A 6,000-nucleotide genomic window follows, 5' to 3' on the forward strand; every position below is an offset into this window, starting at 1 on the left:
ATGATCCTCCCTAGACTAGCCTACATAACCACAATGATCCTCCCTAGACTAGTCTACAACACAATGATCCTCCCTAGACTAGTCTACAACACAATGATCCTCCCTAGACTAGCCTACAACACAATGATCCTCCCTAGACTAGCCTGCAACACAATGATCCTCCCTAGACTAGCCTACAACACAATGATCCTCCCTAGACTAGCCTACAACAACACAATGATCCTCCCTAGACTAGTCTACAACACAATGATCCTCCCTAGACTAGTCTACAACAACACAATGCTCCTCCCTAGACTAGCCTACGACACAATGATCCTCCCTAGACTAGCCTACAACACAATGATCCTCCCTAGACTAGTCTACAACACAATGATCCTCCCTAGACTAGCCTACAACACAATGATCCTCCCTAGACTAGCCTACAACACAATGATCCTCCCTAGACTAGCCTACAACACAATGATCCTCCCTAGACTAGTCTACAACACAATGATCCTCCCTAGACTAGCCTACAACACAATGATCCTCCCTAGACTAGCCTACAACACAATGATCCTCCCTAGACTAGCCTACAACACAATGATCCTCCCTAGACTAGCCTACAACACAATGATCCTCCCTAGACTAGTCTACAACAACACAATGATCCTCCCTAGACTAGTCTACAACACAATGATCCTCCCTAGGCTAGTCTACAACACAATGATCCTCCCTAGACTAGTCTTCAACAACACAATGATCCTCCCTAGACTAGTCTACAACACAATGATCCTCCCTAGACTAGTCTACAACACAATGATCCTCCCTAGACTAGCCTTCAACACAATAATCCTCCCTAGACTAGTCTACAACACAATGATCCTCCCTAGACTAGCCTACACCACAATGATCCTCCCTAGACTAGCCTACAACACAATGGTCCTCCCTAGACTAGTCTACACCACAATGATCCTCCCTAGACTAGTCTACAACACAATGATCCTCCCTAGACTAGTCTACACCACAATGATCCTCCCTAGACTAGTCTACAACACAATGATCCTCCCTAGACTAGTCTACAACAACACAATGATCCTCCCTAGACTAGTCTACAACACAATGATCCTCCCTAGACTAGTCTACAACACAATGATCCTCCCTAGACTAGTCTACAACACAATGATCCTCCCTAGACTAGCCTACAACACAATGATCCTCCCTAGACTAGCCTACAACACAATGATCCTCCCTAGACTAGTCTACAACACAATGATCCTCCCTAGACTAGTCTACAACACAATGATCCTCCCTAGGCTAGTCTACAACAAAATGATCCTCCCTAGACTAGTCTACAACAACACAATGATCCTCCCTAGACTAGCCTACAACAATACAATGATCCTCCCTAGACTAGTCTACAACAACACAATGATCCTCCCTAGACTAGGCTACAACACAATGATCCTCCCTAGACTAGCCTACAACACAATGATCCTCCCTAGACTAGCCTACAACACAATGATCCTCCCTAGACTAGGCTACATAACCACAATGATCCTCCCTAGACTAGTCTACAACACAATGATCCTCCCTAGACTAGCCTACAACACAATGATCCTCCCTAGACTAGCCTACAACACAATGATCCTCCCTAGACTAGCCTACAACACAATGATCCTCCCTAGACTAGTCTACAACAACACAATGATCCTCCCTAGACTAGCCTACAACAACACAATGATCCTCCCTAGACTAGGCTACATAACCACATTAAAATGAATACTGCATTAGTGTTTTCAAGTGAGTGAAATACTGTAAACTGAAGTGAAGTGAAAATGTAATTGAATAATGGCGCAAAAGCCCTGTTATCTGAATGTTTCATTCCGTCTGGATTAATTGTTGGTCTACTCTTGATCTAGATACGGCACAGAACAGGACAGTCTGGCTGTATTTTTACTGCTGATACTGATGTGCTGTCTGTTGCCCGTCATCATTCTCCCAAGTCGTCCTATATTGCTTAGCCACATAGTCTCATGCTCCTAGCAGGCCCAGTTATTCAGGAAAGACTCATTAACGTGTGTTCTGCCTCCTTAACAATCAGAGTAGCTATTCCTTGACCTCAAACGCTTCAATATTGTCTAAATATTGGTCACTTAACTTTTAAAATGTATTAATTTGATTAGGCTACTTAAAAGGTCTCCTGTAGGCTACCTGCGCATGTTCCTCCACTCCACTGTAATATAAAGAGACATCTGTTTCAACGCCCCCCCCCCCCCATACACACACAGTAAATGTCGAACTGTCCCTAATCTAGGCCGTTTGATAACCAAAGCAACTCCATTGCACTAAACCGAGATGAGCCGAGAGAGGCAGGGAGGGGTCCCGGGGAAGGAAGAGAGGTAGGTAGAGGGAGGGAGGAAGAGAGGAAGAGAGATAGAGACGGGGAAAGGTAGAGAGAAAGAGGTCAATAAGTGATGCAGAGGGGACCATGGAAACAAGATCCGTCGCTGCTGCATTGGTGTAGCGAGAGGTTTTTTACCAGCGTAGCCTATAGTCAACTATCAAATATACCGCAATGGTTTTACATACCAGTAGATAACCTTGGTGTTATTTGGTTTATGAAGTAGCGGAGGCGACCGTAATACCACTCCAGAACGAGATAAAAATAAATAAAAATAAAGACTGCGTCACGAGAGAGCACCTTCGGTCTCTCACCTGGGAGACAGCGGACAGATTAATATAGCACGCACGAGCTGACACATTTTCCACAACCCAATAAACGTGCTATTGTCGCTATGCCAACAGCTACACATGTAATATTGTGTGAAGTGTAGGCTAACAACATGAATCGGTATTTACATGGGGTCGGCGCAGCATAGATTTGTCTGTTGCGATCTACATTTCAGCACCATGGACAGGTCCCGATCTCTTACACTTTGACAGACACACCACAGCGAAGGTTCATGGCATGTAATTCCTCTCTTTTTAGATGATTGAAATGGGGGGAAATACCGTTTATTAGTCCTTTCCCGGCCACTAAAACGTGTAAATGTTCGTGTTAAAAGGCTCACTACTGAAATGAGATGGAAACGCTCTTTAAACAATCTATTGTATAAAACAACATAAGATAAAACTGATCATTATTTGTGGTCGGCTTCAGCCAAGTTGTGAAATAAAACCCAATATCTTAGTTTTAATCAATGGAAAATGAGAAAACATTATTTTTTCCTGAGGTTGAGAGCATTGCGGTCAGTGATATTTAAACGGTTGTCATGGCGTGATGTGCGGTCCGTGATATTTAAACTGTTGTCATGGCGTGATGTGCGGTCCGTGATATTTAAACTGTTGTCATGGCGTGATGTGCGGTCCGTGATATTTAAACTGTTGTCATGGCGTGATGTGCGGTCCGTGATATTTAAACTGTTATCATGGCGTGATGTGCGGTCCGTGATATTTAAACTGTTGTCATGGCGTGATGTGCTGTCCGTGATATTTAAACTGTTATCATGGCGTGATGTGCGGTCCGTGATATTTAAACTGTTGTCATGGCGTGATGTGCGGTCCGTGATATTTAAACTGTTGTCATGGCATGATGTGCGGTCAGTGATATTTAAACGGTTGTCATGGCGTGATGTGCGGTCCGTGATATTTAAACTGTTGTCATGGCGTGATGTGCGGTCCGTGATATTTAAACTGTTGTCATGGCGTGATGTGCGGTCCGTGATATTTAAACTGTTGTCATGACATGATGTGCGGTCCATGATATTTAAACTGGTATTTAAGCAATATAGATGTAACGGTTTTCTTCGTCTGAAGAACAGGATCCGGACCAAAGCGCAGCGTGGCAAGTGTTCATGCTTTTTATTGAAACTGAACACTATTAACAAAATACAAAGAGAATAACAGAAACTGAAACAGTCCTGTCAGGTGCAAAGCACTAAACAGAAAATAACTACCCACAAAAACAATGTGGGAAAAAGCTACCTAAGTATGGTTTTCAATCAGAGACAACGATAGACAGCTGCCTCTGATTGAGAACCACACCCGGCCAAACACAAAGGAATACAAAACATAGAAAATTTACATAGAATGCCCACCCAAATCACACCCTGACCAAACCAAAATAGAGACATAAAAAGCTCTCTACGGTCAGGGCGTGACAATAGACAGCATACATGGTTAATATTTGCCATTTACCTCTGCTAGATCACACTTATCAATAAAAGTGCTAATCTTTTTTTAAATAAAATGTAATTATAATCAAGACATGGGTGGAATAAATCATGTTTATCTTAAACAAATATAAATGAAAAGATTTTCATCACTATTGATGTTTATTGCTTTGAACTGAACATACTGGAAGGACAAATTTGACATAGAGTATTTTATGGGAATGATAAATGAGCCCCATTGAACACAAATTAAGGCCAGTCGACACACCACATGAGAGACAGAGTTTCTGTGTTTTGCAAATGTATTTATATAAGGGCACAAGACGAGACCCAGATGCAGACATGGGAGGCAGATGGTTTGAGTCTTGATATTTATTAAATAATCCAAAAGGGGTAGGCAAGAGAATGGTCGTGGACAGGCAAAAGGTCAAAACCAGTTCAGAGTACAGGAGGTACAGAGTGGCAGGCAGGCTCGTGGTCAAGGCAGGCGGGTACGGAGTCCAGAAAACAGGCAAGGGTCAAAAAACATGAGGACTAGCAAAAGAGAATAGAAGCAGGAGTACGGGAAAATACGCTGGTTGACTTGAAAAACATACAAGACGAACTGGCACAGATAGACAGGAAACACAGGGATAAATACACCGGGGATAATAAGCGACACCTGGAGGGGGTGGAGACAATCACAAGACAGGTGAAACAGATCAGCGTGTGACAATTAATTGCACTTGCTGTATGTGTACTGTGTCTTCCTGTCCTTCTTGGGTCCACACACATCGCAACGTTTCTTCTTGTTGCTTGTGGCTGTAATCTAGAATGATGAAAACTCTTAGTTCAGGGATTTTACTAAAATCTCATTCACTCACATACACTGCTCTACAAAAATTAAGGGAACATTCAATTTCACATTTTTTTTTTTTTACATCTATATTTCTCCTCCTGCAGGCTGATGATGAGCTGGTTGCTAACGGGCTGGTCCTGGGGCTGGTACCTGGGGCTGGTACCTGGGGCTGGTACCTGGGGCTGGTACCTGGGGCTGGTACTTGGGGCTCGTACCTGGGGCTGGTACCTGGGGCTGGTACCTGGGGCTGGTACCTGGGGCTGGTACCTGGGGCTGGTACCTGGGGCTCGTACCTGGGGCTGGTACCTGGGGCTGGTACCTGGGGCTGGTACCTGGGGCTGGTACCTGCGGCTGGTCCTGGGGCTGGTCCTGGGGCTCGTACCTGGGGCTGGTACCTTGGGCTGGTACCTGGGGCTGGTCCTGGGGCTGGCTGAGGGTCAATCTCATCCTCTTCTTCCAATTCACAGTCAGACTCCGAATTGACAGAGACATGATCCTCATATTTGGACATTTCCTCATCTTCCGTTCCTTCCACACCCGCTTCTCTCTCTGTAAAAAAATACATTCTAAGGCTCTCTGATCAGAGAATATTTTTGCCATAGTGATTGATTGTGGGTAAGGAGCCACACATGCAAAGCTATTTATTTGTTGTTTCCCTCCCCCAATTTGCACCTGGCTGGGGTAGACTGTGGGAACATACTGAATTTTTAACAATGTATCAAAATAATGTATCGAAATAATGTATTGTAATAACATTGTGCAGGTTCCCGCAAGACTTTGTGTAGTTTCACACACTACAAAGGGTAAATAGTGTGAGTAAAGTGGGAGACAGGCAGACAGGCAAGGAGGCAGACAGGTTCTTGGTGCTATGTTGAAACAGCAGGCCCAGGGAGGAGGAAGACAGGCAGGGAGAGAGACAGGCAGACAGGCAGGGAGACAGACAGGTTATTGGTGCTGTGTGTAAACAGCAGGCCCAGGGAGGAGGAAGACAGGCAAGGAGGCAGACAGGTT

The sequence above is a fragment of the Salvelinus fontinalis genome, chromosome 35 (assembly GCF_029448725.1).
Source record: "Salvelinus fontinalis isolate EN_2023a chromosome 35, ASM2944872v1, whole genome shotgun sequence".
NCBI lineage: Eukaryota > Metazoa > Chordata > Actinopteri > Salmoniformes > Salmonidae > Salvelinus > Salvelinus fontinalis.